Source organism: Aquila chrysaetos, chromosome Z (assembly GCF_900496995.4).
Source record: "Aquila chrysaetos chrysaetos chromosome Z, bAquChr1.4, whole genome shotgun sequence".
Classification (NCBI taxonomy): domain Eukaryota; kingdom Metazoa; phylum Chordata; class Aves; order Accipitriformes; family Accipitridae; genus Aquila; species Aquila chrysaetos.
The window spans coordinates 27,872,765-27,899,014 of record NC_044030.1 but is presented as its reverse complement, the minus strand read 5'-3'; the positions used below and the strand labels follow the sequence as shown (position 1 = coordinate 27,899,014).

Genomic DNA, 26,250 nt, shown 5'->3' with positions numbered 1-26,250 from the left:
GTGTCATCTAGCAATTTAAGATTATGTAAGTTTTCATTTTCATCCTTTGTAACTACATTTTCAACTTTGTAGTCAAGAGATTAGTGCTTCAATTCTAGAACAAGCTTTTATATTTGGCTTCAGGCTGATCTATTTAGGTTTGGGTGTTTTTAATTTTTTTTTTTTTTTAATTATTCACTTGAGAATGTATTGGAGATAGTAAACACCCTTGCATCTTTCACAGTGTGGCTTTAGAAGAGGTTTCACTGTTAATATTGCTGTGGCCGTTTTGACTTTTAGGCTTCCTAACAAGAGCTAACTAGCTTGTTATGTCAATCTCTAAAGGTGGAGTTGGAGGGAGCAGAGTGGGTACAATTTTCTGCTTCTGTTGAGCTACTATTTTGAGCTGCTATTTGCCTCTATCTATGCATCCACATAGATGAGTGCTGTTAGTGTCCTTTAGGGACCTAATACGTGTCTGAACAGAGAATCAACAAAAAACCCCACCTAGTTATGGCTTTCTACATTGCTGCAGTTAGAGGGAACTTATTTGAGTTGTATATATAATTTTATGATAAAGACAATTCTCCAACTGTTTTCTACTTCTGTTCTTTACCTTTTCTTTTCCCTAAAGTGTGCATAGCATTATATGCATAAAGCAACACAGACTGTGATGGAGAGCAATACGCTTCTTTGTACCTTAGATCAATGGTTTTGAAACCAGGTGTGTGTGCAGAAAGTTTGCTATGAAAACCAGTCTATGTATGTGAAGTATCTGAGGCATTTTGCACTTGTATTTGAAAAAGGGGCCACAAAGTGTGCGGCTTTTTTTTTTTGAAAAAAAAAAAGGTGCAAAATCTAGTTGGCAAGATTTGTCATGTTGAATGACGACTACTGTGGAAGTGGTTGGCCCAGCAGCATTCTTAATCTTATGATCGGAGTTTTCAACCTAACTTTGGAAAGTGCAGCTTCTTTGCAAGGGTTTGATTGATGTTAGAATTGAAACAATGACATTCATTAAACAACCAGTTTACAGCAGCTCTTCTAGACACTCCAAATCGGGTGAATCCTAACTAACTAACTGTGTGTCTAGAATCTGTGTGTGTAGGTAGGAAGCAGACATCAGCCTTCTGCTTAGGAGGTGATGTTGATTTCCTTAGAAATTTTTGTATTGGTAGGCTGCAGTCTAAACAGAACTATGCATATTTTAATCAGCTCCTTGTACTCAATACTGAGTGTCAGTGGTTCATAACGAGGTCAGGTTGCTGCCATACAGTTCAGCATGGTATGCTATGTTCTTTTCCCACATATATGGAGTATGAACTGACTGTCTCAGCTATGATGTAAAAGAACTTGTGTAATGAATCATCCTGTGAACTACTTTTTTCTTTGGAATGGGTTTTCCAATGAAGTTTTTAGACTTCTAAGTATTACAGAAATTAATGAAAGCAGTGTAGCATTACACTTGCAAAACTTAATGTATTGGTACATTGACAACTACCTGTGGTTTTTGGTTGGTTTGGGTTTTTTGGTTGATTTGTGGTTTGTTTTGTTTTGTGGTTTTTTTTTTTTTAAATACCTAACAGTTGTGGGGAGGGCGAGGTTTGGATTAGATTGGAATAGAAACTGTCAAAGATTACCCAATAATCTGATCTTCAAGGGAAAAATAAAATTAATTTGAAGATTCTAACTTACAGCTTTGAGCCAAACCCAATAGATAAAATGATTGATTCTGTCTTTTCTGGGCAAATAGTACGCTTCTAAAAGAAGAACTGTTAATTGATCGTGCTGCTCAGGCAGAACATTAGCTGCGGAAATGACCAGTAAGGGGAACTTGAGTGCCTAGAGAATTCAGAACTAGAGTGTCTGCATCATTGTTCTCCAATTTTTATCATATTTGTGTTAAAGCAGTGAAACTGATTTCACAATAACCCTATCATAGTTAAGCCAGACCTACAGACAGCAATTTCCTCCCCAGCATGCCCTTAGCAATTGAAAACCCAAACTTGTTGGAACTAAAAACTAAAGCCAATGTGACTTGGAGGTTTCTTTGGTCCTTTTTCCCTTTCATCCCCTACACTTCCATTTTGGTTTAGTGTAGTTCAGATTGGGTCATTCGTCTTGTGGTTATTCTTTAGTTTTGAGAAAAAACAAATAAACCTCAGCTGAGCTATTTGTATGCAAAATGCAGAGATAATACTGCAGTTTTCTGGAAAGCATAGCCAAAACTTCTTATTCAGTTACCTGTTGGCCATATTATGTCACCGCTGGTAATATTTACTTAGGCTTTGTCCTTCATAAGTGGTGTATTGGCAGGTAGTCATTGAAGTTGAGACAGACATGATACTAGGATAAATACCTCATTGTGCAGCATGTCAGTTTATATTGTACCTGAGTCTTAGTATTAGGACTTTAGGTTCTGTTGTGATCAGTCTTTGACCCTCTGGTACAGAAGAACCCTCTATATTTAAAACTATGCCATGATGTGAAGAAGGGAACATCTCAATGTGATAGTATCAACGTGTGCAAATAGAGAAAACAATATACAAATGCTTATAAAATTGCTACCTGACAGTATTACTTCTTGACCTGTGACTCCTGGCAGATCTTGCAGATGTCAGAAAATTTCATTAGTGGATTCAGGCTATGACACTTGTCATTTAAGAAGTCACATCACAATTAATAGATTCAGGATTCAGTGATTTTTTTTTTTTTTTTTTTTTCTTTTTTCTGCAGTGTCACACTCATTGCCTCTGTGACAACCTTCATTTTCTTCTGAGCAAATGGAAGCCCAGTAGCACAAACCTCAGGAAGTTGTTAAAGCAATTAAAGGCTTCTCTCTCTCAGCACATTGCATGGTTACCATAGTATCCTCTGCCTCCAAGTCTTTACTGATGATGTCAGTATGCATACAGGGGCTATTCACAGCATCTACACGAAGATGATTCAGCCCTTGCTAAAAAGCATCTCTCCATATGTTCTATTATCTAGTGTAATTTTAGGAATTCATAAGACTGGAAGGTAAGTGGCTTTTGCCTCACATTTAATAATTTTTATGTATCTTTGCACTGTGAGGTGTCAGGATTGCTTTTTTTAATCCTCTCTTGCATTGTTCACTAAATGCATAAAGTGTGGTTTAGCTGAACCAATTGCATAGCTTATATAATTTAAACTTGGCAAAGTCTAGCTAATCTTCAACAATGTGAAAAGAAAGCAAACTAAAAATTCCTGAAGTTAAAAACTAGGTTTTTTAAGTAATTAGAGGTTTTTTACTAATTATAATTCCCAGAGCTTTTTTTTAATCATAAGAACACAAATTATGTAATGGGAGCATTACCTGAGAGAAAAATGTTCAAGCTTTTTTTATTAAAACAACAAAAATGAACCCTCAACTCACATTACCTTTTCTTTTTTCTTGTCTTCTGTGTGTGGGTAGAACAGTGGATGAACATACTCTCATGCAACTATTTGCCATGCAATTTTATTTGTATAAGGAAATGAGAATTCTTACTGAAATCTACTGTTATTCTTTAGGAAAGCAGAGGTTCTGTTGTTTATATTGACTAGTGGAAGAACATAATAAAACACTGGACACTGGAGGAACTGATTTTAGGAGAAACTCAGAGGACTCCTGCACATTTTGGCCTTGCAAGCTACGTTTATTTGTAAGCCTGAGATGCTAAGCTGTTAACTGTTTGGTTTCACAGTTCGAATTTTTCGCCTTCTCCCAGTCCCCTTCCTGCATTGCTTTAGATTACTGTAGTTGCAAATGGCCATGCCCAGTATATGAAGTGTCTGATTCTGTCTTTTACCAAAACAACAAAAAAACACCCCAAAACAAAAAAACCCAACCCTGCAGCAGCTAAACTGCAGAACTATAATAAATGTCCTTTTTAAAGTCGTCTTTTAATGCCTTGTAACTTCATTTTGGGTTTATTTGTATTTTGATTTCTCTACCCTGAAAGCTTTGCAGGGTTTTACTTATAAAAAAATCTATGTATTTAATACTTAAAAGTAGAAGAATTTTGGGATAGGGGTGGGGAATGCGGAAAGAGCTATTAGTGTAAATGGAAACAAATTTGTAAAAAAGGATTTTGGTGTTGCAGGAAATTCTACATTATGACAGTATGTTTTGTACAAGCCCACCAATTTACCACTCCCACCACCACCCCCTTAAGTATACAGTATGGAATTAATTTTTCTTCCCCTCTACCTAAGTCTTTTTTGGGAACGGGGTCCTTTACTGACATTTCTTAAGCTAAGTGTTTAGTATGCACTGACTAATAAGACACTTAGGCAGTCTAATGCTACATACAAGATGAAATGTGGAAATACTGTTAATCACAATAGACATGATGTATTAGAAGAATGAGGAAGATAGTCTCGTGACAATATTATGGCTTTTTGAATATTTTTAAGTCCATGTAGACTGAGGATTTTTTTCTTTCTAGTACAAAGATATATGTGGTATTTTTTCTCTACTTGGCTGCCTAGCTGTTAGTTTGGATATTAATATAGAGAAGAATAATATTTGGGGTAAACTGAAGAAGCCAACTACCCTTCCAATGCTGATATCTATTAACTTTCATGTTTAATACTTACATAAACAGATTTTTTTTTTATTATTAAATACAATCTCTCATTGGTCACAGTGTACTCCTTTATTTTATGTCTTTAGGAGTTGTGCATCTTTTCTATTTTAATCTGGAAGGTTACCTAGCAAGAAAGGACAACAAGATGCATAAAATGTTCAGGAACAGAATATTTAACTATATTAACTATTAGAATTTGAATTAGTTTAAAGTTGCCTTCCAGGATTTTGGGGTAAAAAACCGCCAACCCTGAGAGTTCTATAGTCAGAGCTTTGAAACTGCTTTGGTTAAATGTCAGAAGTTTTATATAATAGTACAGAAGAAATAAAGAATAAAGATCCACTCAGAATTTCCCCTCCTGAAAGGTCTGGAAAATGAGCTAATTCTGAGGATGTTGTCATTTTCCTGTTGAATTTCATTTGAGCAGTTCCATGTTATGTGAATAATGAACCATATTTCAAGTTGCATATATGTGTTGGTTGTCTCATGTAGCTTCTCATGAAGTTGAGAAGCTTGATGGTGGGCTGAAATGCAGACAAGATTATGATCCCAAATAGTAGGAATACTATTTTTAAGCCGAAAACTTTTAGAAGACAGATGAAGATTTCAGTTGGGAAAAAGATGCCTATCTGGAGTACATGTAAATGGAACAGACTGTGTATACAGTGGTGATTTGCAAATCAAGTCATCATATATATGAAAGAACAAACTGAATGCTTTGAAAAAAGTAAAGTCTTATTCTTCCAAACAAAATCATATGCTAAATTTATCAGTGTAATTGTCACTTTCAAAGTAAAAATTAATATGTTTTATTATAGAAAGTGTAACCTGTTTATCTTTCCTGAATAAACACTTTAAATGTGCAAAAAGAAATACTTTACATACAAACATAAATACTTCATCTTTGCCAGTACAGTTACTCACTAACATTGAATACCAGCTGTATTTAAATGTAAATGGACCCTGTTCCAGCCGCAAGTCAAAGTTAGATATAACTACATTTTGGAAAGTTGTTAAAATGAGCTATTGATTCCAAATATCTTACTCAGATAGAAATGGAATTTATACTTCTACCCTATTGAATCTAGATATTAGTAATTACTGTTGTAACGTATTTAACCCCTGAAATGCAATTAGCAGTTTCAAGTGTTATTTTTCTGTAGTATGTGCTAGCAGCAATGACTTTTTTATAATTTTTAGGATTGTATTTCTTGTCCCAAAAGACACCATTGTATTAATTACCTTTTTTATGGTTGTATTTTCTCTGAAGCATGCACATTTGATTTTAACTACGGTCCCAATTAATAGAAGCATACTATGAATCATCTTGAAGTTGTTAAAATGACAATTAGCTATTGATTGTTACTTCCTAAATTTGCTTTTAAACTGCTTTGATTGTGTTCTTTTGTGGATGCAAACAATGTTACATGGTTATCACTGAATGGAAACAAAAGTGGTTTTTTATTTACAAAAAAAAGAAGTAATTTTGGTCATTGGAGAGAATTTGTTGAAGAATGGTATCGTAAAGGCTGATGATGCAACCACAGATTATTGCCAGTTTGCTGATGATTTGTGTACATAGATGGAGATTAAGTTCAGTTCTAGTTAATTTTAATTCTTTATAATTATATCCTGAGCAGTTCTTTAAGTGACTTTAAAAAGGCAAGGAAAAGTAAGCTGTGTTCAGCTAGTGGCAGACACCTGGCAGGTCCTGTGTGGGAGGAAGCCTGATTTTATATTTTTCTTCTCTTCAGGAGTTCTTTTATCCTGGCACAGGAGGAAGAGTGAAATTCTGTACCCATTGAAAACTATTTAGTGTTAGTTTTGGGGAGCAGTTGTAAGAAGTTTTTTTTTTTTACTTCGGCACATTAGACACAACCATCTAGTGAGTAATACGTGTAGCAAAGGAATAGTGATTGTCCAAGGTACAGCTGTTTCTTTAATGATTTTTTCTGTCTAATGACATAGCAGTAGTTTGAGGTTGGGGGGTTCTTTTTTTCTTCTTTATTTATAGGCTTTTTTTCCCCACCAGGGCTTTTGACTCTATGTTCAGATTCCACATACAAACAATTTGTTACAGAAACAAGACTTCTGTTTGTTCTTCCACTATAATTCTGTTAGGTCATTTATAGGGGTGCATGTTTGCATGTACACTATTTGTATTTTAATTCTTTTAAAGGTACTTGAGATCTTCTATTACAGTGGTGTCATTAATCATTGGCATGTTTTCTCCATTCTGAGCTGAAAACAAGCAGGATTATAGGAGGAATGAGGGAAAGGGTAAAGACTACTTTAAAAAAGGAAACATGCCTTTTTCAAGTCTGTAATACTGGCCATACAGAAGGATGTTACAGAAATAGAGGGAGTTTCAAAAGGATGTTGAGAATGAAGAGATGGAGATAATTACCTCAAAAATGGACTGAAGGGGAAGTTATTAAAGAAAAATAGGCTTCAACAGGGCAAATTAGGAACCCTTTCTCCTTCTATTCTCTAACAGGAAAACAAGCTTAGGTAACCTAATGCTAATAAATTTTGGTAATGTTAAGTCAATTCAATGTCTGGCTACTGCTGAAAAGAGTGGTCTTGCTCTTGCTTTCCTGGGCCTCACTCTCCTGGTGCTCTTCTCTCCCTACACAGCAGTCATAGGGTGAGTTCATCAAGCTGGCTGATGCAACAGAAACCTAATCTGTAACAGAACAAATGGCTTTTCCACCAAATTAGCGAGATAGACGTATTCCACTTGAAGGTATGGACTCACAAAGTCTGTCACAGTAGAGAAGACAGGATCAACTGCCCTGCAGAGCATGAGCTCTGAGCACACCCTGCTTTATTAGCTTAGCCATAAAGTGGAACCATACCCTAAAACTGTGGTGGGCTTTTATGGGATTTTTAAAATCTCTCTGTTCAAACACAACTGTGAAATAGAAGAGCTAGTTGACACAGGAGATTTTAGTTAGTTGATTTAGTTGATTTAAATGGATGGTTTCTGAATGTTTTCCCTAAAATTCAGGAAAGTTACTATTCAGATAGAAATCTTAGATAAATTTTTTACCTTGTTTGAACAAGGGAATTCAGTTCAAGATCTGACATCAGGACCGTGCTGTTTTGAAATGATGACACACCCCACCCCCACTCCCCAAATCTTTCAAGCAAGGGCAGGGTAGAAGATCACTGCAGCAAGATTAATGTTAATATTTATTTTCTATGTGTTTGATTAAAATCTGAAGTATTAGGTTATGTGATAAAAGGTGGTCTGCACACCCACAAAGGAGTAGAGAGACAAAGGTAGGTGGGGGAACCTGAGTAACATCCTTCCCTGGCTGTGCCTGGGCCCTTGACAGGAGCCATCAGCACATCAAAAGCGTGGTCTCCACAAACCCATAAGAGCACAAAAGCACAAAGGTAGGCAGTGGGGGGTACCCCAAATTAGGGGCTCAAAGGAGGGATACACCCTGTCTGGGAACCCTCCCAGGGCTGTCCCAGCAGAGTCTCAGCTCCAGTGTCTAGCTGTGAAACCCATCAAGATGAGTAACACAGGAGCACCTGAGGGGAGTTGCTGCCCAGGGGTATGGGACACATTATGGGATGCAAGTATTTTGGGTTTGCACAAAGCTGCTTACGAGGTGTGTAGGAGAGGAACCAAAGGCAGGGTAAAGGTTGGACTGAGGTGACCTGAGGATGGACAAGGGTGGGAAAATAGAGAGGTGAGGGGCTAAAAAAGGGCCAGTCATGTGCAAATAGTGTGCTGGTCACTACACTTGTCTGGCCATGCCCTGCGCCTGGTCAGCGCAGTCTGTCCTGTCTACTTGTTAAATTCCTTTCTAACTCTTTCCCTGGTGAGGGCTCTGTTCTGTGTGCACACGTGTGCATGGGGTCCAAGTGCAGCCGCTGGGGTCACAGCACAGGTTGGAGGGACCATGTGTCAATGGTGCAGGGGCTGGAGAGACCAGAGTGAGTGGATTTAAGTGCCAATAACTGGAGTGGGACCTTGGGTCGTGGGGGCCTGTGTGTCCCTGGCACCAGCAACTGGAGCAAGTATAGGCGTGCGAGTGGGGGTATGATGGCTAGCAAAGGTTGAGCTGGTGAGTAGGTGAAGTGGACTGGGAGCCAGATGTGTGTGTCTCTAAGGACTAGACCACGGGAGGAGCTGGCTAGTGAGGGGACCAGGAGGGTGCCAGCCAGCTGCCAGATAGACTGCAGGTCTGGGGTTCTCCAGGGGTGAGACCTGCTGTTGTGGGTCTCAATGGGTGAGACCACAGGGGGCTGGCTGCTGGGGCACCAGAGGAGTCTCAGCCAGCTCTGTATGTCTGTGTGTGCATGAGTGAGACTGTGCCAGCAATGGGAGCGTGCCTGTGGCCTTGGGGGCTCGTATGTCCAGATGCCAGCAACTAGGGAGACTGGGATCCAGAGACCAGCTGCTGGGCAGACTGAGGGTCTGAGGCCAACTGCTGGAGAGACCCACATTGCATGTACTGAATCTTCTCATCAGTGGACCTCCATCCTGCTCAGCCAGAGGGGGGTGGGATGAGTTGTTGGCGCTCTTTGTGTCTGTCTGTCTCATGTGTGTTGCTGGCCAAGTGTATAATTATTATGTGTGGTATATACACGTGCTTTGTGTGTGTGGGCTTAGTGGGAATACCTGCTTAACTTCACTATGGTTGGACGGGGGACAGGGAGCTGTGGCCGCCTTGCCTTTCTTGGCCAGCTTGGTCTGGCCAGATTTTCCCCTAACACAAAGTTTTAAGCTGTTTTGCATAGTTATATCTTTAAAGCATGGAGCTTCCGCCTTTTTTCCACATAAGTTAATTATAATAGAGGAAATGCGTAATCTTTCGGAATCAGTCAGTGATGTTTACTCAATTGCTTCCTGTCTCTTACGACATTATTTGTACATCTGTATGTGGAGTGGGGAGATGAAGGCCATAAGGCTTGTGCTTTAGTCAGTAGGAGGAAAATTGTGCCCTAATCTTGCTAAGATTTGCTGACAGGATGTATGTAATATTTTTAGTCTTGTCAAAATAAATGAAATTACTTAGAGATAAGCAGTCATGTAATTCTGTAAGATTGGATCATTTAATCAGGAGGGCTACAAATGTACAAAAATCTATATGCAACAGTGGTGTGTCTGGGTTTTTTTTGCATTATTCCAAAAATCTCCCTTCTGCTGTGCCCCTGAGATGTAGAATTTATCCTCTGTATCTGTATGAAAACGAAGAACAATCTGCTAAAATCCTTTTAACTGGCTTTCTTTTAAGCACCTTTCTTTTGTCTGGAACCAGGTGTACAGGTTTGTCTAAATGTGTGTAAAAAAAATGATAATAAAACAGTCAGAACTGTTAGCTAGAACTGGTACTCTCCTGAATGGATTCCTCAAGTTCTGGGGTTTTTATAAATACTTCCAGTCCATATTGACTGGTAACCTGTTTTCATTCCACTAGTGTATTGATTTCCGAAATTATGTTCTCCTGTTGTAAAAATACTGCTTTCTGGTCTTGGGAATATTGTGATATCCTGTAAATATGATTATTTTGCAGTGGTGGGTGGCTTAGGTGATAGTTCTTTAAGAAGAAAAACTATAAAGGCAAATATACAACAAAAATAATAGTGTACTAAGAAAAGCATTTTAGCATTCTGTAGAGCTTGTGTTATCCTGAACTGGCTATTTTGTGTCTGCCGTGTTTATCTACAATACCTAATTCTGGAGAATTTTTTAAAAAGTGAAAGAATCCCTTGACAGTATCTAGCTTGTTCTGCATGAGGGGGAAGTAGGATTTCACTGATATATATATATATTTTTTTTTTTAGGATTTAATTTTGGGCTTGTATAGTTTTTTGCTTGTATTTTGGTTTTCAAGCCCCGTTCCATATCCCCCAAGTTGCAGTGCTGTTGGATGGGGTTTTTTTTCTGAATAAAAGTCAAAATTATGAAGCCACACAATTATTTTGCCTTCTTGCTCTCAAGCTTTTGACTATTTAACCTCAGAATAGAAACAGTGCTGTGCATCTAGCAGAGGCATTAAATTATGATTCAATTAAGTACCGCTGTTCCTGCGGTTCCATCATGTATTACCTCAGAAAGGTTGTAGATAAGGGTTTTTTGGGGTTTTTTTCCCCCTTTTTAAAAAAAACCAGTGGTATCATTTTCAATGCAGTAGAATTAATATCAGGGTAAAAGGATTTCAGGTGGAGGTGCTGCAATAACCTTGGCTGAAAATAAATTACGTTGTCTTAAGTGAAAGCTGAACAGTTTATACTGGGAGTGAATTTGATTTTCAGTTTTCTGAATGTAAATCTGTAAGTAATTTACAATGGGAAGGAGTGGGAGTCAGAAGGGAGCTTTAAGTCCAGAACTAAACCAGACTGGGTTTCTGCAGGAATGAAAGTGTCTTGGATCTCTGCAATATTTCTGTGTCTGACTTCCATTACTTATAGAGCAAGTCCAGTAGCTTATTTCTCTCTCTCTCTTTTTTTTTTTTTTTTTTAAATTTCATTTGAGTTGAGTTGAGTGATAGAATTAGGCTGATGAATCTTTTTTCCTGATGGTACGTAGGGAGTCTCTTACCAACTGTTTGTGTCCTTACAACACACGTGAAAGAAGCTTTAGTGAATGAGGAGCATAGTGGATCACTCACTCTTGTTCCTTAAATGCTTCAGCTGCAGAGAAACACTGCCGCTGGGCTAGTGAAGAAGGATCAGATTGCTACGATGAAGATTCTACTGTTAGAATCACTGTACTACTTTTAGTCTTCTGTTTGTTCTTTAATTAAACATTTAATGTAACGTGAAGGCTTTGAGGGCTTTTGCTTTATCAGTAAAGACATCCATGAAAAGAGCACTGTAGTTTATTCTGTAGTGCTTCCTTTCAGAACTGCACTTAAGGAAGTGACACATGGATCTGAAGGGCAGGAAAGGAGAAAGTTCTTCAGAAAAGCAGTGTAGAATTTCAGTGTTGCAGTGACTTGGTGTTTAAAGTGGGCTTTATAGTCAGTCATGAAGGAACATAATTTTCCTTGAGGTTCCCCTGAGTACCCTAACCGAGATCTGAAGAGTTGGGAAGTACTCATTTAGTAGTATGCCATTCCTCCCTTTCCTACTTGGAAGGACCCTACCTGGAAACAGGGATGCCTTAGGGGTTCCCTGGCTGACAACTCTGAGGCTGGCTGCACTGCCACCTCAGAGTAATCGCTGCTATAGACCTTTTGGATGTGATGACTGTTTTGTGCATGACTGGAGCAGGCTGGGGTGCGATGCTTTTTTTATGCTTCCCCTCTCCCCTCCATGCAGCTGAATTTACTAAATAATGAGTGAATGGGAGTTTACTTAAGTAGGTATTTGCAACATACACTTTAACAGAAAGCTATTTTTTTCAGGAAGCTGTTCAGCTTTATCTATATTTCAGTATTTTAACCTTTTTCTCTGCAAACAGTGCACAATGGCAACTCATGCGTAACCTTTATTTAAAAGAGTTTATCTTGTAATGTTACAAAATAGTGGAGCCATTGGAGGTATAATGGATGGTTTTGCTATAGTAATTAAAACACAGATGGAGCTCATAACTGAAGTTTATTTGAATGGCAGTCAGTGTTACTTGGTGCTGAACATAAGCACCATCTGCCTTTAGCCTGATTGAAAGGGTGTTCTCAGGAGAATTTTTTATGATTATCATGAGGTAATTTTAACTTCTCTACTTAGCATAATACCTATCTCCTGCCAGGAGATACTAAAGATAATTGGAAGACAAATCTACACTGTTGGGTAAGACAGAAATTTTAGAGTTGTAGTATTTACTAAAGTGACAGTTCTTAGTCATGTCAGTAACATGATCAGTAACTTTTTTTTGAACATTTAGTGTCCACTGTTGCATCAAGTAAATGGTGAGTTTGTAATACAATAAAATAACAATGAGAATGTTTCCAATTTTGGGCAATGCCATGGACTACTTTTTGTAGATTTTCCTTAAAAATTTTTTTCATTCCACAGATAATATGTTGTAAAATTCAGAATTTATCACCAGAAGAGAACTTTTCTGGGTTTTTGAGATAATTTAAGATCAAGGTTAGACTGAAAAAATCTGTATAAACATTTACTTGTTTTTTGGTTGTTTGGTTGTTGGTTTTTTTTCTTCCCAGTAGGGAACGGACTTAGTTGTCCTTAAACTTATCCCTTGTCAGTTTTTTTTTTTTTCTTATTCTCTCAAGTAGTCAAATCTCAAGTTTTGTTTTACTATGTAATATAAAACCTTTCTGTCCTTTTTGTGCTTTCCTGGACATCCTTAAAAATGGGTGTTAAGTAGAAACAATTCAGTCATGTCTATTAGACCTGACAGCCTGAGACAAAAGATCAAAGACAATGGTGAAGTATTCATGCTTTTCATTTCAAGCAAAGACTGAATTGACTCAAGTACAATGTTTTAAACTTCAAAAGTAACCATTTCTTTGCTGATCAAAGCAGACACAAAATAGCCACTGTAGGCAAAGGTTCAAACTGTTGGGCTGCAGTTTCCCTGTTTGAAATGCAGTTGGTTTTACAGATTTTAGCTTGTAAGAGTAGTCTGCTATCTGGGCTGAGAAGCCAGACCTGTTTGCTCAGGCAGCTTGATTTTCTCAACTCAAAACATGTTCATGACCATCACAAGCTGTGGAAATTAAAGCAGTGTTTGCTATTTCTACTGTTCTTTCTTACAGTGTAGTCCAGTTTTCAAAATGGGCTGAACTTAAAAATACTGACGTATTTAACTGGGAAAATCCTCCACTCTGCTATAAAGATTAGGTGGCTTCTTAAAATTAAAATTGCTGCTTGCATTGTTTTAATTTGGGCTTGTTGAGTCTGCTGACAGACTGTGTTATTTAGTTGCGATCTCTGTTTTCTCTTTTCAGTCAGCACAAAGCTGCTTAATTTTACTGCCCTGCTGGAGTTTACCTCTTTCCTGTCCTGCTGGGGTAGGCCAAGAGCTCTGTGCACAATTGGGAAGGAACTTGCCTAAGTTTGAACAAACTGCTACTTGAAAACAAATGGAATACAACCAAAAAAACTCTTAAGTGAATTCAGCTAGCTGCTATAAGGATGAAGATGTTTCTATTGTCTCAGAGGCACCATACACAAACAAGCATTTAATTTGTTTATGGGTGAAGTACAACAGGGTATGGAAAAAAAATCTGATTGCTGACTTTTAGTGGGAATAGTTATAGCTATCAGTGAAACAGTTTTGAAAATGTTTGTTCTGGTAAGACTGTTTAGAATGAGAAAACAACTTGACCTTTTTTGAACATATTTTAAAAAGTAGTCTTTGCATCATTTGTGTAAATACATAAACTTTTATGAATAACTGGTAGATTTGCTTTATAAATCTACTTTTTTTCAAAAGAAAGTTGTCAGATTTTAATTTGTTAATTAATTTTATAGGCATTATTATTTATTTGCTGACTCTTAGTTTGTACAACATTGACAAACCTGGAGGTAGGGCTGCTACTGAATACCTGATTTCCCATTACGTTTGATAATGGATTTTTATGACTACTTTGTTTTCTGTCTTTAGAACCAGCAAATGCTTCACAGGAAAGCAAACTTCAGAGACACACTGCATCTATTTTCAGAGCAGTGTCTTGGAAGGGCAGTTGTAGTTGATGTCTTTTTGCTTAACTTTCTGAAACTGGATGATAAGAAAGCACATGGTGCAAATACGCTTCAGTGTAAATCTGTTGTCTGCAGCATGTCAGCAGTAGCTGCTGAAGCCCCCTGGAAAGCTGTCAGGCTTTCTGTTTGGTACTGCCAGTTTTGTGGCTTTTATTTGTGCAGTGCTAAATATAGCTTATATTAACACAGCTGTGTGTTTTGGTTTTTTGGCTTCACAATGATCATCAAATTATGTCGGGCCTCTCGGACTGCTAAATAATGTAAGAATATAGAAAAACTTTTTCTTTGCAGCTTAATGCAGAATCTGATTTGATTCTCTTTAGGCAAAGTACAGTGCCAAGACTGATAAGTGATGCAGCTGTTCTGTCATGTTATACATCTGATACAAAATACCTATGAAAGTACTGGATAAGTAATTAGAGATTAAATAGAATTGCCTATTTTGAGAAAGGGATGAATAGGAAAATTCAAACATGTGGGGAAAGCAAGAAACTATATTAGAACCGATTCTACCTGTTCTTATTAGAGAATGCTTGCAGTATCCTGTGTTTCTGTCTTCCTCTTTCAAATCTTAATGGCAATTTCTTCAAAAGTATTAAAATCTGTTAAAACTGTTTGAAAACAAATTTGAGATGACTCAGCTGCTAGACATGAATTCTAGAAAGTTCTGCCATGTGGTGGGTATGTGGCAAGGAAATGAAGATCAACCTCCATCTAGTGGTCATGTTAAAAGCACATGAAGAGTACATGCAACTTAACAGCGTTAGGGATTTTTGCTGTGCCACCTTTATTCTGCCTACATGCTCTTCCTCTGCACTGCCCAGCTCCTTCACTTCTGTAGAAGTTAAGCTCTGCCTTTGCAGCTGTCTCCTTATTTAACTGCCTTTAAAAGGAGCATGGAGCCTGAGTAAAGAACAAAGCAATCTGTGGCCGCTGTGAGGCATCTGGTTCCAGGCATAATAGTGACACTGGTGCCTGCTGCTTCAAAATTGCTTCTTTCCACTTGGTCCAGGTAGTTTGTTGTACTTCAGCAGGTTGCTTGTAGGAAACTATAGCTATGTGACACATTGTGAGATTTTATTAATGTATTTTGTGCAGTTACAGCACTAATAAATAAAGCCTATGCCTATGATTGAAATCCCATGCAAATACAGTGCAACGGTGCAGCTCAGGCTTCTGGCAGCCTGACGCAGCTTGTCTCGTGGTGCTTGTGGAGCCAGACATTGAGGTGCTGGAGCATGTCCAGAGAAGGTCAGTGAAGCTAGTGAAGGGTCTAGAAAACAAGTGCTATGAGGAGCGACTGAGGGAGCTGGGGTTGTTTAGCCTCTAGAAAAGGAGGCTGAGGGGAGACCTTATCGCTTTCCACAACTACCTGAAAGGAGGTTGTAGTGAGGTGGGTTTCGGTCTCTTCTCCCAAGTAACAAGCCATAGGACAGAGGAAATGGCCTCAAGTGGTACCAGGTGAGGTTTAGATTGGATATTAGGAAAAATTTCTTCACTGAGAGGGTTGTCAGGCATTGGAACAGGCTGCCCAGGGAAGTGGTGGAGTCACCATCCCTGGAGGTGTTTAAAAGATATGTAGACATGGTGCTTAGGGATATACATGCTTCAGCGGTGGACTTGGCAGTGTTAGGTTAATGGTTGGACTCGATGATCTTAAGGGTCTCTTCCAACCTAAATGATTCTATGATTCTATCTGCCTACCTTTAGTGTCTGTGGCTCTCTGGTTTCTGCACACGACTCCTTAAAGGAGGTACTCTTGGCTGTCCCTGGGCTCAGAGACAGGCGTGGCAATAACTTAGACTGAATGTGGGAAGGAAGAGGCATAATACAGGAGAAAGTAAGGAGGTTCTTTACAAGGTAATGACCATTTTTTCCCATTCTTTTCAGTATTATCTTGCTAATGAATAGTTTTATTTCATCACATAGACATCATACATAAACATCTCCTAAACTTCTCTGTTATACAAGTGCACAAAAAAGGTCTATCAAATTTTCTGATGAGATGCCAACCAGTTACAAAGTGTTTGCATTGGCTCAGCTTTCAAGTATTATCTGAAAAAACAGCATTAACGTGTTATATAAAGATCTAATAAAGTGCTGTGGTTAATTCTTATATCAAGTGGTAGGTGTGGGGTCTTTGGTGGTGATGTAAGACACCATTTCTCCCTTGAAGGCTTTACGTAGAAATGATGTTTATTCACTGTGGAAAACCAGTCTTCTGTAATAATTCTGTATTCCTCACAAACAATGTGACTATAAATAAACTATTACATACTCATACAAAGATGATTGTAAAAACGTGTTACCAAAGGAAACTGGGAGTGCTTACTGCACTGGCATGAGTAGCTGTTACGGTAATCCAGCTTCAAGTACAGAAAATTGACAGAGTTCTCAAGCCTGATTTTCAGAAGAATGTGTATATCTAAAATCAATACTCTTACTTTTAGTTCGCAAACAGTTTGCAATGCCCTAATCATTGGATACAAAGTGCAGTTTAGACCATGGAGTTTCAATGGTGAAATTTCCCATGTCTCCCTTTCCAACTTCCCCTCTAGTATCTCTGGCACATATTTGTATTTTGTTGTCACACAGGAATTCCCACTCCAACTTTATTTTTCTTAGCTTAAAACATCCAAATTTAAGTTTGCCTTGGCATTGGTGAATCCTCTAGACAGAAGGCAGAAGAATGCAAACCTCAATCGTCGCAGCACTGTGAGCGTAACCCTCTTGAACAGGTGTGTTGCTAACATGCACTGACACTTTTATGGATTGCCGTACCAGATTACGTCTTTGTACAAAGACAAATGTCCCTAATGTTATGAAAAAGTTTGCTAAAAAGATGACTTGAAAGGCAGTCTAAAAGCCAGGTCTGTCATCTGGGGTTTTGTGACAGTAAGGTTTTATGGGTTTAGTTAAAAACTGGGAAAGATAATTGTGCTTATTATGCAATGTATAAAATGTAACAGCTTTACAGATGCTACCAAAAGTGCTTTGAATAACAAAAGTATTTATATTATCCCTTCCCATTGCTAAAAGCTGAATTGAAAGATAGAAGCCCACTTCTGGAGGATAAGGGAAGACAGAAATATAAAGTAAAAACATTTGAGTCACTGAGGCTGTCATCTTTGATGAGAGCAAACAGCTGTGTTTGGAAAAGAGCTGCACATGGTCAGACCTGCAGTCCTATCTTGCGGAAGAGCCAGAAAGGACTCTCTGAATAAAAAGAGGGAAGGTAAACATAGGATGTGATTTGAACCTGGGGAAAAGACAAATCTCTCTTCTTGCTGGTGTGGAGGTTGCGCTCTGAGTTATGCCCTTGTTTCTTACACTTAAAATGTCTTGATTCTAGCTGAAAGAGGCCATGCCAATTACATTGTTTAATACAGAATTACTGTCTTTTTTTGTTATTTGGTCACCTGGCTTCCATCTTTGACTTGAAGCTTGATCTTCACCTCATTACACCATATTCTTTAGTACCTTGATTTCAAGCCTGTATTGCCAGAAGGCAGTTCAGGTAAAAACACAGATTTGTGGTATGTTTGTAACTGTGGAAATTGCAAATTTAATTTGAAAAGGTAAGGGCAGGTAAGCACTGTACTCCAAGGTGAGTTTGGAGTATGTTGTATGTTCCCTGCCAAGCTGTACGCCTCTGTACAGGCCTTATAGTATCAGAAGCAGAATTAATGTGTAATACTAAAGTCTTTCTCCCCTTTCCATGACAATTGTTTGGCTATGCAGTTTCTATGGGCTAGCTGGTGCGGTTGGTTTTTTGAAAACACTTTATTATAATTACTGTCTTATTTTTATTTTACACCAATTTGTCTTATTAGTCAGTGAAATAACTTGCCTTATTTTGAACTGTCAATTAATGTAATCCATTGGAAAAACAAGTGTTTCTTCACTTGAGATAGTAACAGTGTTAAAAACTTTAACTGTTCTCAACAGCTGGTGTAGGTACTGACCTTTCTGATAGTGTGCTTAAGTCTGCTGATAGCTGACCTGCTTCTCCATTATCACAAACTGAGCAAATTTTGTTGTACAAAATTCTTGTCATATTTCACACCAAAACACATTAAAAAGTCTGGTTTCTTTCTATTTTATCAATGATTAAGGAGAACTTACAATGTGACAATGAAATATTTGTCTGAACAATTTTTAATGTTGACCTAAAAAATTAATCTTTGAAATTTTTTTACTTTGCTCTCAGATCTCTTTTCTATCTGATTACTTTCAACTACTGCATCTCTGAAATCTTTTTGGATTCAGTTTTTGGGACTCAGCTTGAATAATTTACTTCTGAGTGAAAATGCATGTCTGAAACTAGAAGTAACTTATGCTAAAAATCTGTGTAATGTTTTGCTTAGCACTTAAGAGGTAGGTGAAGGAAAAAAGCAAGCTGTAACTAGCGCAATATGTGGTAGTCTTTACATTATTTTTTTTAATTGAGCATTTTGGAAAATTCTATACTGATTTTTATTTTTTCTTTTCCTGCAAAAATGCACGTTCTTGTCCCAAGAGGAACAAAATGTTAAAAAAAATACTCTATTTACAGAGTAGTAGACATGTAAAAAATGCTACAAGCTAAAAAAGATTCTGTTCAAAATCCTGTTCTTTTTTTTTTTTAAAGCTTTTCTACTGATATTTCTGTACAGCATATGAGTGACTCTTATTTCTTCTCTTCTCGACCCATACGCCCCACCGCCCCACAGCTTTCACCCTCTGTCAGAAAAATCAGTCCTGTGGAGTGGGGAACTGGTAGTGGGGGATTTGGGACTTCTTGCTAACAAAGCAGATGATATAATGCTAGGAGGAGCTAAAATACTACTTTGAAAAATTGTTATGTGGAGGTAGGTAAGCCTGTGATGCATTTGGTAAAACTTCTAATAAGCACTGCAATATGTAAGAAGCCTTTCAATCAACTGTTCTTTCATTATCAAAAGGTTCAGTAGTGTGCCCTTAATAAGCATTAATATGTTAATTAAAAAGTATTTCCCTTTACTAGTCTAAAGCTTTATTTTTATTACAGGTTCATAAAGTTCACTGAACTAATGTGAAGGTTCTGTAGTTGAACTAGACAAAATAAAATCGTGTAAATTAGTTTCTTCACAAATCTGATTCTGGAAGGACAGTTTTACCTCTAGTTTGTAGTTGTTTCATGCCACTGCATTAAAGTGAAACATTAAAATGTATTCTTAATTAACGCATTAAAATTAATTAAGAATAACAGTTTTATACAATTTTTTGATAGCAAAGTAGTTTTAGGTTTTAATCGAACTAGTGCCAAAACAGTTTTTCTTTATGGGAACTTTATTATTAAAGTACAAACCAGAAAATATAGTGTCTGTTATACTACAAATAAAAATCATTCCAACATTCCTGCAAACATACCTGTGTGCGTGCCATTTGGTGATGGTTATACAGCCTGGTTCATGACCAGGTTTCCAGTGCATATGCACATGAGTGAGCTTTCTCATGAGTAATCTTACTGAGTTTATGGGATTAGACTTGCACTCATGGACAAATCATCTCTCTGCTGATTCGGTCTCTGTAGGCTGTATTTTTAAGAGTGTTCAGTATTCGATATGAGGATTGCCTTGGAGAATCTGGCATAAAGGAATTGTGAGCCTTTCTGAAACTTGGCTTGTCAACATTTGTGCAGAGAGCTTGAATCTCTTTCCGCGTACTGGTTAGTTTGAATAGTGGACTGTCAATCTTACATGTTTCCTTTTCTGGCTAACTGAAAAACTTGCACAAAAAAAAAAGTCATCTCGTCTGTGAATAAGAAATGTTTGTGATGCTTTGTCGTTTTTTTTATGTGTCAGAGTAAAGAGTCCATGGGCTGCAGTAGCTCTGATACCCTTTCATGGGTTGTGATTATGGTTTGGGGTTTGTTTTGTTTTGTTTTGTTTTTTTAAAGGCACTCAGTTGGTCTTAATCTTGGTAAAGTTTGTCACTGTCATCTCTTCACAAGCCCAGAAACATGGTGGATATCAGTGCTTCTTCTCTAGGACTTATGACCAGAAGTGCTTGTCTGTTCCCTGTGTCCCAGTTTAGCTAGGAATTCATGTTCTGGCCATAATGCCAGGCATTTCTGCCATGTCTAAAAATGTCTTGCTTATCAGGGTAAACTGATTTTTATGTAGGAGATTAAGAATTAATGCAACTGAAGACATTCTGATTACAAACTGAAATAAACCTGTAAGTGATGAAGAAAAAAATAACCTAAATGTTCTTCCTCTCACGATTCATTTTATTTAAAATTTAAACAGATTAGACCTGCAAAATAGTACAAGTAAATGTCCAGGTGAAGGAATGCTACCTTTCTTTCTGACACTTATCAGACTGTGACACTCTCCTCAGGATTATGTTAAAGCTAGCTGTACTTGAAGCAAAACCAAAAAAAAAAAAAAATTATGGTATTTGATTACTACTTTCTAGGCAGAATACCACCTTCTTGAGGAAAAAAATGATGAGCTGAACTGAGCAGCAATGCTGCTCAACAGAAAACTTGAAAACTGTTGAACATTTTGTTGAAGAGCTTTGGAAAAGCTTGCATGCAGCTTGTTCACCAGCTTTCATGTCCCCGTTTTGTGAATGCCTCTTGTTTTCTGTTAGCATGCATCCAAAACTTTTAAGCCAAAATTATAGCTGTGAACAGCAGAATAGCATGCCCTGCCTTTCTCTGAGTTCGCATCTACCCTTACCTACCACCACACCTTTCTCATTTTGATTGCTCATCTACCTGCTCGGTACCTTCATTTCCCTTTCCCCAAAAAGTCCCCACCAGTGTAGCAGATCTCCTGGGACTGTCCCCTCACCGCTGCCTGTGTGAGAGGCAGAACTTGGTATTCACAGGGCTGAACTGACAGAAGGGGTTGAGCAGGAGGCCAGGCTGCAGCCCTTCACAAACTTGGAGTGCGTTGAGAAAAGGATGCACAATGCTGCTGCATAAACCTTTCTCTTAACCAGGTTAAAAATCTTTACTGTTATAACCTGCTGGTAGTAAGCATAAGAATTATATGCTTTCATTTTATGTTTTTAAATTTCTAACTTTATATTAATGTTCAGCATGCTGAATTCCTGTAAAAGGAAAGAGTCATCTGTGGCTATGTATGTGTAATTTGTCTGACTTCAGGTGTTAGTTCTCAGCAAGTTCTAACTTTAGCTTCTTGGAGTGCTTGCAATATCAATGAGGATGTAAAACTCAACCTCAAAACAGGAAAAATCGTGAAATAAAATACGTAAATCGGTTCTTTGTATCCATTACTGTCCTTTAATTTTCAATTACCTGCTGTTCTTGCCATAGTTTTATTGCTGCTTTGTGGCTGAGTCTGAGATGAACTTTTACTCTAGAGTTCTTCTGTAATGCTGGACAATTACCTAATTAAACAGTCTTTGGTTGTCTCTAATGAGTTGTTCCTAACTTCAAACATTATGGTCTGATATTTGGAAGTAGTAAACGCCAGTTTTAGTCATAGGTAACTCTGCTTTGAATTTATATAATATTCTAAAAGTGTGTGGGGGGTGGTGGGTGGAAATCATCTGTTCTCTTTTATTCCCACCTCTATTTCTAAAGCATGGTGTTCCTGATTGACAGGTGGTGAATATTCAGAATTAATTTTATTTGGCAAGAGGTTTGGCATGGCTTTTATCTGCCACCTTTTCATCATATAGAATTATTTACTTCAGATTAGTAGAGCAGTATTATTACAGCTCCAACATGTTATAGACGCTCGTGACAAATTGGAGGAGCCAATTTGTATTAAATAAAAGATCAAATTTATTAGCAAGCGATAAAAGAGCAAAACAGCGCTGGGCGGCTGGGGAGACAGTGCTCCGCCACAAGCTCGCACCCAAACAGGGGAAGAGCCTCTTTATTTATACAGTCTTTTTAGTCCCTGATACATGACAGCTGGCTGGTATCTTGTGCCATCAGGTGTTAAGTGGTCGGTATCTTCGGTATCTTGTGCCATCAGGTGTTAAGTGGTCGTAATTTGCCTTTAGGTGGCTGTTGGGATGAAGGCCGAAGTCTTCCTCAGCTGTTCTTTAGGTGACTCAAGTCCCATTCATGCTCTGTAAACGTCTCTCTACATATGCTAATCATCGGTACTCATGGTCTTAGATAAGTGAAGAATATTCCTTCCTCCATATGCGATTTCATGAACAAAGTTAACCCGTTCATTACAATCCCCCCTTTTCTATTTTATCCTGATTTTGTTCATTAAATCGATCTAATACTTCTTTTGCCCGCCCAAGGATAGGATTAATTCCTTCATCCTCTATTTGTTCATATTGTTTTCGTAACAGCGTTAAGTGTGCAGCTTCTAAGCACCCTTTAACAATAGCGATCAACTTATTAAAAATGCATGGCCCAAAAGTCAAAAATAAGTTTAACAAGATAAGGGGTCCTGTAATAGTTGACAATAGGGTGGTTAACCAGGGTGAATAATTAAACATAGACTCATACCAGCTCTGTTGTGATTCCCTGTCTTTCTTTCGTTTTTCTAACCCCTCCCGTAGCTTGGCCATTGTATCTCTAACTACTCCAGTATGGTCAACATATACACAACACTCCTCCCGTAGGGCTGCACATAACCCCCCCTGCTGCATGAACATTAGGTCTAAGCCCTGTCTGTTTTGTAATACTACTTCTGATAAAGACCTAACAGACTGTTCTAGGGCTGTCATGGCTTTTTCTATCCTAGCCAAATCCTCGTCGACTGCTATTCTTAAGGATTGAAATTTTTGATTTTGTTGTACGAGGGAGGTTATTCCTGTACCAGCTCCAGCAGCTCCGACTGCTATGAGGGTTGCTACCGTGAGGGCTGTCAAGGGCTCACGTTTTTGTATGTGATGGGCCTGAGTAGTTTGATAGTCATAAACAAAATCTTCGGGATGGTAAATAAGCCTAGGTATTACAGCTACTTGTATACAATATTCAGTTATCCAATTAAAAACCTTTAGGGATATACAAGGTGTAACCCCAGTTTGGGAACAGATCCACTTAGTATTATCTGCAGGAATTAACCACTCAGCTGTTATTTCTCTTGATTTGTGAATTGTGTTACACAGGTGTCGTTTGTCTTTTGGGACATTCCCTATACATCTTCCTTTTCCTGATACTTGGGACATTGTTATCCCTTGCTTACGTCCAGATTCTTTATTCCATAAGCACTGAGCTGGGTTTGTTCCGTTGGCCTTTTTAAATCTAATGTCCACCCCAATAGCTTCATAAAAGGGTGGACGAATGCTGTAACATAACCAACAATGCTTAGTTATATTAGGGTAGGTGGCATTCAGTACCTGATAACTGGCTTGGAGCATATCCCACAATGGGCTGACTTCGGGTGTAAGAGTCGAGGGTTTGATTTTTGTTGATACGCCTGGGGTGTTATTTTCAGTGATGTTTATATTAGGAGAGATTGTAACATTATGTACAATACTGTTACTATCATCTTTCTTTGCTATGACTGGATTTGGTCCTACACCAGAGGGTTCATTGGGCACCGGCTCCTTTTTTATTAAAATTATTCCCCCTGTATCAGTGCCTGGTTCCCAAAACCTGATTCCCCAAGTTCTCCCTATAGTCCATCCTAGATCTTCAGGTTTCGAAACGTTAAGATAAATATGCCAACATGTGCCTCTCCGAACCAAACCCTGACGTCCATAGGTGGGTTTTTGACATCCTGGCGGTCCCCATCCTACAGTTAAAAATTGGTCTTTCCCTCCCCCTGGTGTCCATTCTGATGCTATTGTTTCACAGCCCCAATATGCACAGTAATATTCAGTTGGGTGATTGCAATATCCTTTTCCTGGATTGTTAGCTGGACACATATAAAAGGCTTTACGCTGAACTGTATACTTGCAAGTATTCTCATCAATGGGGGCCCATCCATGGTATGACCTTACTAGGGAACTTAAGTGGGCCGTGAAAGAGGGAGCGCCTGGGGTAATTCTGTTTTGTATGATAACTGAGTGTTCTAGTTGTATTAGTGACCACTTGAAGGGTTGATGGCTGACATTACCAGATACCATAGGCCCAACAAGCAAATACCACAGTAACATCATCCAAACACGGATTGCTGGTGGGGTTTCCCAAGGAACACCAATGGGTGTCGATGTCAATTCCCGATTATCTCTTTGCCAGGGCATACCTGGTCGGGCTCCCAGAGTCCATTCCTCCTCTCAAAGTGTCTGTTTTTCGCCATTACCCGCCGATGATCTCACGGTGTACTCACACTCCCTTTTCCGTATGCCTCTGCCTACTTCGCCTACTCCGGTGCCTGGAGCAGCGAGGTTTCTCATCTTCTCGGCAGCAGTCGTACTTCTTAAGGGCGTGTTTTCCACTTGCAAAGCCCTTACGGGACTTAGCTCCTCCCCGGGAACTGTGTAGAATATTTTATATTACCTGGGAAATGACAAGACACTCGCAGGATTCAGGGTTATAGGAGCTTCGGGTTGGTTAGGGATTTCCTGTAGCTACCCCCCCCCCCCCCCCCCCCGTAAGGCGGATACGTTTAGTCCCCTTCTCCTTTGGGTACACTGTGTACAGCCGTCCCTAAATGGGTGGCTGTTCCTGCAGTGTGTCCACCAGCATTCCTTATACAAATTTTATTTAAGAGTAGATGCTATTCTAGTGATAACGTCTAGCTCGCTTCCACGTGAATCTGATAGTACACCGCCTTATAGTTTCGGGTACTAATAATTCCTACCCACAAATTAGTCTATTAATTTCGACTCTATTCAATTGGTCTCCACGGGGAATTGGTACTCTCGACACTTCATACAATAATAATGTCCCCTTCTAGAACTACAATACCATTTCTGACCGCACAGTTACAAAACACCCAACTCCAATGGTTATGGTTACGATGCTTTAAACACGGAATCCCACTAAATATTCCGGTGGTCTAGGGACCTTAGTCCCCACTTCACAATAAAAAAGTAAGTACATAAAAAGGTGAGTACTGAGGAGTTCCTGCTAATTTATGTATATATACCAGCTCCGCTGGTTTGATGAGGTATCTGTTCTGTAAGCCAAGGAGTAAAGTTTACCACCTGTAAATTCTCTCCAGGTGACACCTGGAACCACTGGTATTAACTAGGTTTTACCGTTCTTCCAAAAGGATTTATTCATTCATGCAGTTCCTTTTTCTTCCTTATCACTAGTTTTAAGTCTTCTGAAGTCTTTGTTACTTCCCACTGATCTCTGGGTAAAGGTCCTTTAATTCGCGAGGCGTGTGTCCATCCTCGTTCTGTAGTCCGGACAGCAGTTTCTGTGGTAAGTAAAACAAGAAAGGGCCCCTCCCACCTAGGAGTGAGAGAGGATTCTTTCTAGGCTCTGATTAATACCATATCACCTGGCTTTACTGAATGTATGGATATATCCAGGGGCGGCCTCTGTACTACCATTCCTTTCTTTCGCAATTTCTCTCTCCTTTTCATCAGCTGAACAATATAAGGGTTAATACTATCTTCATCTAAAGTAGGGTAATTGGCTGGGCATTCCATATCATAGGGCATGCCATATAACATTTCAAATGGGGAAATTCCAGTATCCGTTCGGGGCTGAGTCCGAATATTTAATAAAGCAATTGGCAAACATTTTACCCATGACATTTTGGTTTCTATCATTAACTTAGTTAATTGTTTCTTTATTTCTCCATTCATCCGTTCTACTTTCCCGGAGCTTTGGGGGTGCCAAGGTGTATGGAACTCCCATTTAGTTCCAAAGGGGGCTAGAGCTTCTTTTATTACTTTGGAAACGAAATGTGGGCCTCTATCTGAATCAATAGTTTCAATATTTCCATATCGCGGTATGATATGTTCCAAAAGTACTTTTACCACTGTATTGGCAGTTGTCCTAGCAGTAGGGAACGCTTCGATATAGTGAGTGAGGTGGTCCACCAATACAAGTAAGTGTTTATATCGCCCTACTTTAGGGAGATCAGTAAAATCAATCCGTATTTTGGCGAATGGTCGGTGTGCCAATTCCCGTCCCCCTTGTACTTTTTCTCTAAGATGCTGCTTATTGATCCTCTGA

The 26,250-nt window shown here is 38.7% G+C and overlaps 1 long non-coding RNA gene across 1 annotated transcript in view; it reads right to left on the bottom strand.

The window, feature by feature from the left end:
* LOC115336614 overlaps positions 1–26,250 on the bottom strand; it is an 80,664-nt gene that overhangs the window by 25,015 nt on the left and 29,399 nt on the right. The window contains exon 3 of the long non-coding RNA XR_003921846.2: positions 21,026–21,031. This is a non-coding gene — a long non-coding RNA (uncharacterized LOC115336614). The remainder of the gene's footprint in view (positions 1–21,025; positions 21,032–26,250) is intronic.